General features: G+C 46.1%; 1 protein-coding gene across 1 annotated transcript in view; it reads left to right on the forward strand.

The window, feature by feature from the left end:
• Positions 1-10: 10 nt before the first annotated feature.
• ZNF613 (zinc finger protein 613) overlaps positions 11-13,260 on the forward strand; it is a 51,007-nt gene continuing 37,757 nt past the window's right edge. Inside the window, exon 1 of the mRNA XM_084961540.1 lies at positions 11-413. The gene's annotated coding sequence lies outside the window, so the exon portion shown is untranslated. The remainder of the gene's footprint in view (positions 414-13,260) is intronic.

Here is a 13,260-nt window from a genome sequence, read left to right on the forward strand (position 1 = left end):
GCAGGCTGCCATCTTTGAGTATTTATCAGGCAGAACAGAGACTGCGGCTTCTGCGCCCCTAACGGGATGACTCGAGACCAGAGAAAAGCCTCTGAACTGTTCAGTCACCTGATACTTCAGCCTCTGTGCGGCAAGGTTGGAAGAGTTGCGTAGCCTTTCAGAAACTCCGCCTTCCAAAAGGAAAACATGGTGTGTGGGCAACATCCACCTCAGCCATGGAGAAAGAAACGCCTAGTGAATTCGGCCATCGCAGAGGAGTTTCGGTGTCCGTACAGCGGGCAACACGCCCCCCTCCCCGCCCCCCAACACCCCCCCCCCAAAGGGAAAAGGAAGATGGAGCGCTAAGCTTGGATAATAACAAGGCACAGGACAAGTACCTGCTCTCACTCACCCCGTGAGGTTAGACCTAGAAGGTGAGTGAGGGTCCAAGTATGAATTCATAGTCAAGTTGCCTTTTGTTTCAGGCCGGTTTAAACACCTAGTGTTAAAATTTGAAATTGTGCTCTATGAAATAAGCAGATATAAAAGCCACTGTGATGCTGCATAGCATCAGCAGTGTTGTGCCAGTGTTTTTGGAAGGAAATGTTGAATGCAAGTTCAAGTGCCCAGTACACAGTGCGGCCAAACAAACCAAAATGTTGGAGATTAGAGCAGCGAGAGGTTGCAGTTCCCCTCCTGGCGCAGTGGTTAACGAATCCGATTAGGAACCATGAGGTTGCGGGTTCGGTCCCTGCCCTTGCTCAGCGGGTTAAGGACCCGGCGTTGCCGTGAGTTGTGGTGTAGGTTGCAGAAACGGCTGGGATACTGTGTTGCTGTGGCCCTGGCGTGGGCCGGTGGCTACAGTTCCGATTAGACTCCTAGCCTGGGAACCTCCATATGCCGCGGGTGCGGCCCTAGAAAAGACAAAAAGACAAAAAAAAAAAAAAAAAAAAAAAAAAAAAAGAGCAATGAGAGGTTTAATGCAGGGCCAAGGAAGGAGAATGGGCAGCTTGTGCTCAAAAAACCAGAACTCCCTGATGGTTTGGGAGGAAGACATTATAAAGACAAAATTGGGGGTGCAGGGTGTATGGCTTTCTTCTGACTGGCTGTTGGTATAACAGGGGGGTGATGTGAGAATCTTGTGCTCTGCCTGCAGTTACCATCCTCCACCTCGGTGGTGGTGGTGGCGGGGGGCTTGTTCCTGCAGAAGAGCTCAAAGATTGTTTTGTATGTCCCTTGAAGAGGAAACAGGACCCTGCTTCATTGTGGCACTGTTGTTTCCTAACTGCTTTTCCTTAGTTTCTGCATTTCTTTACTTTCGTAATTAGAAACTGTTTGAATGTATCCCTTGGAACTCTTGGAAAGTCTAGGAGATTGAAGCCTTTTTCCTACAAAATAGGAAGGTGGGGGGACGCCCACAGAGTTCTGCTGGGTTTCAGGATCACACACAGCTAGGGAATTCCCGTTGTGGCTGGGAACATACATATGCCACAAGTGTGGCCCTAAAAAAAAAAAAAAAAGAAATCACACACAGCTGTTCTTTATGGGACAATATTATCAAGACCTTTGCACCTTTGCTTGCAACTAAGATTATTGGGAGATGATTCTGGGGGCATCTATGTGCTGTTTTGTCACTTCTTAATGTCTAGCTCACATCTCTTTGTTCACCTCTTACTGTAACTCTGCACCTTAGTTCAAGCTCTTTCCAGCTGTAGCAGCAGTGGGCTCTTGTTGGAAAAGGGAGAAGCCAGAGAATGGTCACCTAGCAGAGTCCCGGGGACCGGCCGCCAAGTAAGTGTCCTTGGCTTCGCCCCGGAAGGCATTCTAGAGTGAGCCCTGGTAAAGTGAAAGCAAATTTGTTTACAGAGATACACATTCCATAGGCGGAAGGTGAGAGTCACTTGGGGGTACGTGGTGGTTCGTTTTTTGGGGCTGGGCAATTTCATAGGCTGGCAGATGGGAGGGTTGTTCCAACTGTTTGAGGCAAGAGGTAGGGATTTCCAGGAAATGGGACACCGCCCACTTTCTGACCTTTTCTGTTTAGTTTCAGAACCCTTATGGTGGGTGTTTAGTTTCAGAACCCTTATGGTGGGTGTTCATGTGTTACAGTGAGTGGAATAATGAGGCTCAAGGTCTGTGGGAAGACATATCTTCTGATGTCTTGGGTCTAGTAGGTTCTAACTTCTTCCTGTTGTAGCCTCATGCCTAGACCAGCTCAGCAGGTGAGGGCTGAAGAACGGGTGCTGTGAAACTTAAGGAAAAAAGTTTAACATAAAACAAGACACAGAGACATTTGTCTTAATCAAAGGTGGGAATCAGGGGACTCAGGGTCTCAGGAACCAAGACCCCTGCCTCAAGAAACCACACTGCTGGAGTTCCCGTCGTGGCGCAATGGTTAACGAATCCGACTAGGAAGCATGAGGTTGCGGGTTCGGTCCCTGCCCTTGCTCAGTGGGTTAACGATCCAGCGTTGCCGTGAGCTGTGGTGTAGGTTGCAGACGCGGCTCGGATCCCGTGTTGCTGTGCCTCTGGCGTAGGCCGGTGGCTACAGCTCCGATTCAACCCCTAGCCTGGGAACCTCCATATGCCGCAGGAGCGGCCCAAGAAATAGCAACAACAACAACAACAACAAAAGACAAAAAGACAAAAGACAAAAAAAAAAAAAAAAAGAAACCACACTGCTTTTATTGTGCTCTTTAGAATTATGTCAAGTGAGGAGGGGGCTGTAGGTGCAGGATATGGTATTATTATTATTATTATTTTAAAGTCCCATAGCTGGTTAAGCTTTTACTCTGATCTTTAGGCATTTAACAGGCATTAGCATTGAGGAAGTCTGGTGTCAGCTGTCTAGGCATAGCATCTAGAGAATCACCATTGTGCTTCCGCAGACAGTGTGCCTATCCCTGGCAACCTGGCCGTGCCTGGGTTTGCACCTCATTCTCCTTGCTGATGCACATCTTGTTAATGACCCCTCATAAACCCCTTGGGGCCCTGAGGCTCATCTTCTTCTTATCTTAACAGGATGTACCAGGCTCTGCAAACAGCGTGCTTATCCGCCTGCCTAGACCAATGCATTCTGTTCTCATTCAGCTGACCACATGAATAACTTATGCCTTTAGGTCTTCGTTCTTAAGCTTAAGTTTCTCACCAGCCCTGCGACTGTTTTTCAAGCAGGCATATAGGGTAAGGGTAAAGCAGGACAAGATGGAGTTTTCAGCATAGAAAATAAAAGCAGAGAGGCTAAGAAAAGATTGTAGAAACATGTCTCCCGACATCCTCAGGGGCTGTGTCATTCTTCTCATGGTTGTGCCCTGCCCCCTTTCCTTCTGTCTCTCAATGACACAGACAAATCAAACTTCCTTACAGACTTTTGAGACAATATAAATTGGTCAGCAGTAACTTTACGGATATGTTCCCCAAAGCTATTAAAACCATCCTTTCCACCTGTTGTGGCTCAGCAGGTTACAAACCCAACTAATATCCATGAGGATTCGGGTTCAATCCCTGGCCCCCTTCAGTGGGTTAAGGATCCTGCATTGCCGCAGTCTGCAGTGTAGGTCCATGATGTGGCTTGGATCCCACGTGGCTTTGGGTGGCAGCTGTAGCTCCGATTTGACCCCTAGCCTGGGAACTTCCATATGCTGCAGGAGGAAAAAAAAAAAAAAAAGGAGTTCCCGTCATGGCACAGCAGAAATGCATCCAACTAGGAACCACGAGGTTGCAGGTTTGATTCCTGGACTCCTTCAGTGGGTCAAGGATCTGGCATTACCATGAGTTGGGATGTAGGCAGCAAGATGTAGCTCGGATCCTGCACCTCTGTGGCTGTGGTGTAGGCTGGCAGCTGTAGCTCCGATTTGACCCCTAGCCTGGGAATCTCCATATGCCATAGGTGTGGCCCTAAAAGGCAAACAAACAAAAAAATCCTATCCAATAAGAATTGGTATAAATTTATTTAAAAGATAAAAGAATAAAATCTGAGAATTGGCCATCCACAAATTGGCCCGCTTCCATTTAAAAATGAAGTTTAGGTGTTCCCGTCATGGTACAGCAGAAACAAATCTGACTAGGAACCATGAGGTTGCTGGTTTGATCCCTGGCCTTGCTTAGTGGGTTAAGGATCTGGTATTGCCCTGAGCTGTGGTGTATGTTGCAGACATGGCTCGGATCCTGTGTTTCTGTGGCTGTGGCGTAAGCTGGCAGCTGTAGCTTGCCTTGGCCCCCTAGCCTGCGAACCTCCATATGCCACGGTCCGGCCCTAAAATTGGCTATTCAGAATCCCTTTATGTGGATGTTTGCCTATTAAATTTTACTTTTGTCATTTTCTTCTTTTTCTTTTCTTTTTTTTCTTTCTTTCTTTCTTTTTTTTTTCTTTTCTTTTTTTTTTTTTTTTTTTTTTTGCTGCACCCTTGGCATGTAGAATTTCCTGGAACTTGGATCAAACCCACAACACGGTAGGGGCCCGAGCCACAGCAGTGGCAACATCAAGTCCTGAACCAGCTGAGCCCCCAGGGAACTCTGTTGTCATTTTCTTATTAATTTGTTGACTTAAAGAAATACATACAACATAAGAATTGTGAGTTTTGGAGTTCCCATCATGGCTCATCGGTAACAAACAACCAGTAACCATGAGGACGTGGATGGATCCCTGCCCTTGCTCACTGGGTTAAGGATCCAGTGTTGCCGTCAACTGCGGTGCAGTTTGCAGGTGGGGCTCTGATCCCACGTTGCTGTGGCTGTGGTGTAGGCTGGCAAGTGCAGCTCCAGTTGGACCTCTTCCTGGGAACTTCCATTTGCTGCAGGTGAGGCTCTAAAAAAAAAAAAAGAAAAGGAAAAAAAGAAGAATTGTGAGTTTTAAGTTTTATTCAGGGTCTTGCCGTGGACCATAGCTCAGGAGACAGCCCCTCAGTTAAGCACATAGGTTAGGGGTTTCGCAGAGAGAGAGAACCAGGAATGGCTTCCTTAACATGAGACCCATTTTGGCCTAAGCCATTCTGTGATCTGAGTCTGGCCGCAATGCTTGCCCTCGTGCAGGCGTCAGTAATCGGTGATCTTAAGGAAACAGTGGAATTCAGGAACAGAGAAAAGAAAGTCAACTAGTGTGACGATAAAGCAGAGTCCTGCTCCTCCTCCAGGGCACAGCCTTTGAGGCCTGCGGGAACCGGAGCCCCCATCCAGGTGGAGGACAGAATGATGTCCATCCTCCCAATTTCAATCGACTGGAATTTTGGCTCCGTTGACCTTTGCCCAGATTTTATGCTGACTGCTACTCTGCTCAAGCCCTTTCACAAATGTGTGTACCCTTAGCTTAAAACTTAACCAATCTGGAAGCTCCCTTCGTGGCTCAGCAGTTAATGAACCTGACTAGGATCCATGAGAATGAGGGTTTGATCCCTGACCTCATCAGTGGGTTACGGATCTGGCGTTGCCGTGAGCTGTAGTGTAGGTTGGCAGTGCGGGCTCAGATTCCATGTGGCTGTGACTGTGGTGTGGGCCAGCAGCTGCAGCTCCCATTTTACCCCTAGCCTGGGAACGTCCATATGCCTCGGGTGCGTCCCTAAAAAGCAAACAAACGAACAAACAAAACAACAACAAAAAACTTAGTAAGTTTGCTGTTTGGGGAGACCCTGCTTTGGGAAAGGTCCCTGGTATTCTCCTTACTTGCTGCAAGTAATAAGAAATTCTTCCCCCTCCAGATCTTTGACTTGCTTGTGTCTACTGGTTCAACACCCACCAAGAGATGAAACCAGATTTTGGGTAACATTAGCTCGGAGGAAGCTGCTCTAAAGAGGTAGGGGAAGAAGTCAGTTTATTCTAAGATTTTTGGCCAGGAAATGCATGCAGTCAGGCACACATCTTGGTAAAAGATTTACTGCTGATTGTAAAGAACAAATGTCTCAAGTTAATTTTTTTGTGCTTACCTATGTATGGGAAGAAGCAAGAATCCAGTGCAATAAAAATTCTTCCTGAGAAGTTCCCATTGTGGTTCAGCAGGCTAAGAACCTGACATAATGTCTGGGAGGATTCGGGTTCAATCCCTTATTCAGTGGTTGAAGGATCAGCACAGCATTGCTGCAAGCTGTGGTGTTGGTGTTGCCATGGCTGTGGCATAGGCCAAGAGCTGCAGCTCCAAATCAACCACTAGCCTGGGAACTTCCATATGTTGCAGGTGCAGCCATAAAAAATAAAATAATAAAATAATAAGTAAGTTACTCTCAGAGTAGAGAGTGGGTCAGCAACTGCGCTGGGTTACAGCTTACCCCTTGTAGGACTGTATGGTGAGCAATGCTCTTTTTTCTTAGCAGTGTTAATTTTTCTGCATCCACAGATTGATGAGTTTTTTTAGTCTAAGTTTTCATCCTTTTTTGATTAATTGTTGAAATACATTATCCCAGGAGTTCCCTGGTGGCTCAGTGGGTTAAGGACCTGGCATGGTCACTGCTGTGGCTCAGGTCACTGCTGTGGTGTGGATTTTATCTCTGGCCTGAGAACCTTTGCACCCTGCAGTGGTGGCCAAAAAAAAAGAAAAGTGAAATGAAAAGGAAAGAAAAATATTATCCCAGTCTTGTGTCTATTATATGGAATTATTTAATTTGAATGTAGCTGAGAGTTCCCGTTGTGGTGCAGCAGAAATGAATCTGACTGGTATCCATGAGGATGTGGAAGAGAAGATGACTTATGAGAGGAGCTAGCCAGCCAGAAAGAACACCCTGTGATTAGAGGTTGGGGCTTTAAATCAAATGCTATCAGTCAGACCTCCAGGGAGTGGAGGAGGCTGGAGATTGAGTTCAACCCCAAGTCAACCATGTCTGTGTAATAAGACCCAAATAACAACTCTGAAAGGAAGATCAGGTGAAATTCCCCAGTGAGCAAAAACCTGTCTGCGAAGATAACAAATGATTCAGGCTTAAGGAGCTTCCTGGTGGTCTAATGGTTAGGATTTAGTGCTTTCACTGCTGTGGCCCAGGTTCAGTCCCTAGTCTGGGAACTGAGATCCCACATTAAATTGCTACAGCTCATGCCTCCCCACCCCCTGAAAAAAAGATTCAGGTTTAGAACTCTCCCAGACTTTTCTTTATGTGTCTTTCAGTTACCTGTGTGTCTGGTTCTAATTTGTATCTTTATGCTATAATAAAACTAATGATAAGAATAGGACCTTCAGTAAGTTCCGTGAGCCTTTCTCACCTGAGGAAGGAGTTTTTTGAACCCGAGGGAACTCCTAGATTTATAGCCAGTTGGTCAGAAGTGAGGGTGGCCTGGCAACCCCTGAACTTGTGACTGGTGGCTGAATTGATGAAAGTGCCCTTAAGCTCAGTTTTGGCTAATTCCATATAATAACCCCTTTTCCAGTGACTTGTCCTGCCATCTCAGCTAGGTATCCAGTTTCCTTATGTATAGATCAATCCTGAGCTCTCTTTTGTAGTTTGGAATATGTTTCCATACCTGTACTTAATACCACTATGTAAAGATCACAAGATTTATAGTAAATCTTGTTATCAGATAGAATAAAATTCTTCTTTGTTTCTTTTTTGGCTACACCCATGGCATATGGACGTTCCTGGGCCAGGGGTCAAATCCGAGCCACAGCTGTGACCTATGCCACAGTCGCAGCAATGCCTGACCCTTAACCTGTTGCACAACAAGGGCTTGCAAAATGAAAATAGCAGCAGGAATGGAGCACAGTTGTGTATAGGCTGCAGATCACAGGAAGCGTTTTAACTTAAATCAGAGAGCCTGATTTCTTCGTTAGAGTTGCTTGAAATATTCTTGGCTGTTTGTCTCCTATAAGAATTTTATATTCCTATATATGATTATTAAAAAAATCCCCCCAAGAAATAGCAACAACAACAACAACAACAAAAAGACAAAAGATAAAAAAAAAAAAAAATCCTGTTAAGGAGTTCCCATCGTGGCTCAGTGGTTAATGAACCCGACCATGAGGTTTCGGGTTCGATCCCTGGCCTTGCTCAGTGAGTTGAGGATCTGGCGTTGCCGTGAGCTGTGGTGTAGGTTGCAGACTCGGCTCAGATCCCACGTTGCTGTGGCTCTGGCATAGGCCAGTGGCTACAGCTCCAATTTGACCCCTAGCCTGGGAACCTCCATATGCCATGCGAGTGGCCCAAGAAATGGCAAAAAGACAAAAAAAAAAAAAAAATCCTGTAAAGATGTTTTTGGGGAGTTCCCATTGTGGCTTTGTGGTAATGAACTGAACTAGCATCTATTAAGATGCGGGATCTATCCTTGGCCTTGCTCAGTGGGTTAAGGATCCGGCGTTGCCGTGAGCTGTGGTGTAGGCCAGGAGCTGCAGCTCCTATTCAACCCCTAGCCTGGGAACTTCCATATGTCACACCTGCGGCCCCAAAAAAGACACCAAAAAAAAAAAAAAAGATGCTTTTTGGCTATATAGCAATAGTTAATTAATACAAGTCTCTATAGTGATAAGTATAGGTAGATTGGACTTTTTTTTTTCCTTAAAGGCCATAAAATGCTGCCAATGAAATTACGAACAAGATTTCCAAATTAAGTAACTGTTAGATTAGGTTATGGTATAATTAAACCAATCTCCAAATATCCGTGGCTTAAAATAACAAAGGTTTATCCTTCACTGTTACCGTTTGCGCAAGTGGGTTGTCTGGGAGTCCTGCTCTGCATCACCTGTGTCATCACTCATAACCCAGTAGAAGGAGGAACCCCTACCCGGACTATTACCAGTGACCACGAGAGATGGACCCAGAACGTGGAAGAGCACACACTGGCTCCTGAGGCTTCTACAAGAAGTAGCCATCGCACTGCCCCTGTTTCATTAGGCAGAGCATATCATTGAGTGTATGTAACTCTGTATGGATAGAGAAGGACAGTCCTTTCATGTGTCCAGATGGAGAAAGATCTAGATTATTAATGAACAGCCCTAATGACTGTCTCTGGCATCTTATAAAGACCGAATGAATGATTGGGAGCTTGCAAAATGAAAATAGCAGCAGGAATGGAGCACAGTTGTGTATAGGCTGCAGATCACAGGAGAGAGCCTGGGAGTTCTCGTACAGACAGCGGGATAAGGATCCATCACTGTCACTCTAGCAGCTCAGGTTGCTGCTTTAGCGAGCATGCTTGACCCGGTGACCTGGGCCAGGGAACTTCCACAGTAACACAGGCATGGCCACAAATCAATCAATCAACCAATCAGTCAAGGTCTGACAGATGTGGGAAACATGTCCGTTACACTGACAGAACTAGGGACATAATGGTTCAATTGCTGGATTAAAGGACAAGTCATTGCTTTTAACATGATATTTTACAGCGTCTTCTGAACCTATGTACGTTCGTTGGGATACCCTCCCTCACTGGGTGAACCAACCTGGATATCCAGCTTAAGCGATAGGAAATGAGTAATGTTCCATGTATACTTTTGCCTTCTGTCTTCTGGTAATGTTTTTATAGTTCTCTGGGATCCTGTGTTCCTCGTTTTTATTTTATTTTATGATTTTTTTATTTTTTGCTTTTTAGGGCCATGCCCGCAGCACATGGAGGTTTCTAGGCTAGAGGTCCAATTGCAGCTAAAGCTGCTGGCCTACACCACAGCCACAGCAACTTGGGATCCGAGCTGTGTCTGCGACCTGCACCACAGCTCACGGCAACACTGGATCCTTAACCCACTGAGCAAGGCCAGGGATCGATCCTGCAACCTCATGGATACTAGTCAGATTCATTCCTGCTGCACCACAACAGAAACTCCCCTTATTTTTATTATTCATTATAAAACTTGAGTCATAGGGAGTTCCTGTCCTGGCTCAGCAGAAACACATCTGTCTAGTATCCATGAGGATACAGGTTTGATCCCTGGCCTCACTCAGTGGAGTTAAGGATCTGGCTTTGCCGTGAGCTGTGGTGTAGGTCACAGACATAGCTCGGATCCTGCGTGGCTGTAGCTGTGGCATAGGCTGGCAGCTACAACTCTGATTGGACACCTAGCCTGGGAACTTCCATATGCCACAGATGCGGCCTTAAAAAACAAACAAGGCGTTCCTGTCGTGGCGCAGTGGTTAACAAATCCGACTAGGAACCATGAGGTTGCGGGTTCGGTCCCTGCGCTTGCTCAGTGGGTTAACGATCTGGCATTGCTGTGAGCTGTGGTGTAGGTTGCAGACGCGGCTCGGATCCCGCGTTGCTGTGGCTCTGGTGTAGGCCGGTGGCTACAGCTCCGATTGGACCCCTAGCCTGGGAACCTCCATATGCCGCAGGAGCGGCCCAAGAAATAGCAAAAAGACAAAAAAAAAAAAAAAAAAAAAAAAAAAACCCAAAACAAAACAAAACCCAAAACCTTGAGTCATATAAAAATAGAAATAATTTTTAATTTCTGTATACCTGTCCCCCAGGTGATATCATCAATAGCATGCTTCCATTCTTCAGGATAATTTTTGTGACTGAGGTATTAGGAGTAAACCAGTGATCCTGGGCTCATGTAATGTGATGCCATGTGTAGGGCAGGTCTTAATGGCCAAATGCCAAGAGCACCTGAATCTGCTTAATGATAACGAGGACCCACAGGAAACATCACCAGACAAGTTTCCTCAGATAGATCTTCAACATGCCAGTTCTGAAAACCTACTGCCAATTTTAGGGTTGTTGCCTGTCACGACAGGATGGAGAGGTAAACTTGCGGGGTCTGTACCATGTCATAAGAAGACATCGTGGCCGACTGTAACATATTTGTTCTTTCGATGTGGCTTTGACATGTTTTTTCACACCAGTTGCCACATTTCTGACAGTCAGCGCAAGGTGAAAAAACATTGATTCTATAAATCAGAATTGCCTTTCTCATTGTTCTGGTTTCCTTGCACCCCAGACAGGCCATGGCTAGTCAGGAGGGGACTGATGGGTCTGCGATAACGATCATTAGCTCTGAGTCTCACATGAGACGGGATTGAGTTATGAATGACAGACTGCCGATGAGTTTGCTGAGCACGAGGGAATTTATTTAATTCTCAGTCTCACAAGATCAGGTAGAGACTTTAAATATATTAATGAGAGTTGAGGGTTAGAATTCAAATTTAGGAGTTCCAGTCGTGGCTCAGTGGTTAACGAATTCGACTAGGAACCATGAGGTTGTAGGTTCGATCCCTGGCCTCGCTCAGTGGGTTAAGGATCTGGCGTTGCCGTGAGATGTGGTGTAGGCCGCAGACGCGGCTCAGATCCCGTGATGTTGTGGCTCTGGCGTAGGCCGGCAGCTACAGCTCCGATTAGACCCCTGGGAACCTCCATATGCCTCGAGTGTGGCCCTAGAAAGGACACACACACAAAAAAAAAAAAAAAAAAAAAAAAAGAATTCAAATTTAACCTGGAGCGAGTAGGTTTTTCTAACCCTTGGTTGTTATCTGTTAGCAGTTACTTCCCTGGAAATAGGGTTGGAGGGTGGATATCAGAGACAGAGTACACAGGAGGTGGGGGGATGCCCTGGGGATTTGGGATGGAAATGCTATAAAATTGGGTTGTGATGGTGTTGTACAACTATAAATGTAATAAAATTCATCGAGTAATTAAAAAAAGAGAGACGGTAGGCAAGGATGCGGAAAGATGAATCAGGTATTTTCCACCTTTCCTGGGAGAACCTGGCGGGTGTCTTGGACGTGGCAAGGAGAAGTTGGAGTTACTTATCTCACCATTAGTAGGGTGCCTTTCTTGTTGGAAAGCGGTTGGCCAGTGGGAGCTGGGGAGGGATAAGGTATGTGAAGCCTCCTGACTCTCTTTTTAAATCTTTTTTGGCCGCCATGGAGTTCCTGGGCCAGGGATCCCATCCTTTGCCAGATCCTTAACCCACTGTGCCAGGCCAGGGATCAAACCTGAGTCACAGCACTTCAGAGATGCTGCCGATCCCACTGCGTCATAGAGGGAACTCAGACTCGAGATTCTCTGAAAGGATTTTGCTGCTCACAGGTAAGAATCTTTGCCTTTGGAGTTCCCTTGTGGCATAGCAGGTTAAGGATCTGGCATTGTCACTGCAGCAGCTCAGGTTGCTGCAGAGGCCAGGGTTTGAGCCTCGGCCTGGCTCTGTGGGTTAAGGCGAAGTTCGCAGCTGCGGCTCGCATTCAGTATCTGGCCCAGGAAATTCCATATGCTTTGTGTGCTGCCAAAGGAAAGGAAAAAACAAAACAAAGTGAAACAAAACCGCCCAGAATCTGTCTCAAAACGGTGTCTGGGCATTGCTTACATTCAGGACCATGGAGAGCTCCCGGCCATTCCTGTCCGTGTCTTTGGACATGCAGGCCGCCGAGCAGGAGCATGTTACCAGCATGTCGGGTTGTACTTGAGATGCCATCATCAGCCCTCATAACCCCCCTCCAAGATTCTCAGACCTTCCTCTTCTGAAGCCTCTTGGTTCCTGGGTGTGGAAGAGAAAGTCTGTGTCCCTGGGATTAATGTTAGCCCCTTTTATTTTTTTCTCATGCTCCTTGTACTATTTAGGATACATGTGCCAGCTTGCCTATTGAAAATCCGGAGATGGATGGTTCACTCTTCCTCAAAAGAGCTGGTTTTGGCTATGTGACCAGTGAGCATAAACGACCTCGCAGTCAGCTGGTGCCTTGGTTTCCCCGAAACGGGGATACTTCCCATACATTTTGGTAGTTTGTGATTTGGAGATGAGATTTTGTTTTTTCTTTTTGGCTCACCCATGGCACATGGACATTCCCAGGCCAGAGGTCAAACCCTCACTGCGGCTTCTGCCTGTGCCACAGCTGTGGCAACACGGGATCCTTAACCTGCTGTGCCACATGGAAGTTCCCATGAATAGTTTTTTATGTGACTGAAAAATGTCCCTGGATTCTGTGCCTAGATGTTGCGGAATACTTTGATGTTTACCCTTGTTTTATTTATTTTTTTTTCTCGTGCTATATTGTAGTTTTGTCTTTATTGGACTCTTTCATAAGTATAAACTGTCAAGTCTCATGAGTCCATTCAATCACCTTAAACTGCTGTCATTGCTGTTCCTTCATTTTAATGTAAAATATTGTGCTTGAAAAGGAAACAAATTTTTGTAAAATTAAAGTCAAGCTCATTAGTATCTTATTAGAGTTCCAAACCCATTTAAGAAAAGAATTTATGGGCGTTCCCATTGTGGCTCAGTGGATTAAGAACCCGAGTAGTATCCATGAGGACTCGGGTTCAATCCCTGGCCTCGGTCAGTGGGTTAAGGGTCTGGCGCTGTCGAAAGCTGCGGTGCAGATGTGGCTCAGATCCCAAGTTGCTGTGGCTGTGGTGCAGGCTGCCAGGGGCAGCTCTAATTCCTCC

The sequence above is a fragment of the Sus scrofa genome, chromosome 6 (assembly GCF_054392235.1).
Source record: "Sus scrofa isolate SSC_HxYL_T2T_F1_AM1 chromosome 6, Sscrofa_HxYL_maternal_Yorkshire_Landrace_v2.0, whole genome shotgun sequence".
Taxonomy (NCBI): domain Eukaryota; kingdom Metazoa; phylum Chordata; class Mammalia; order Artiodactyla; family Suidae; genus Sus; species Sus scrofa.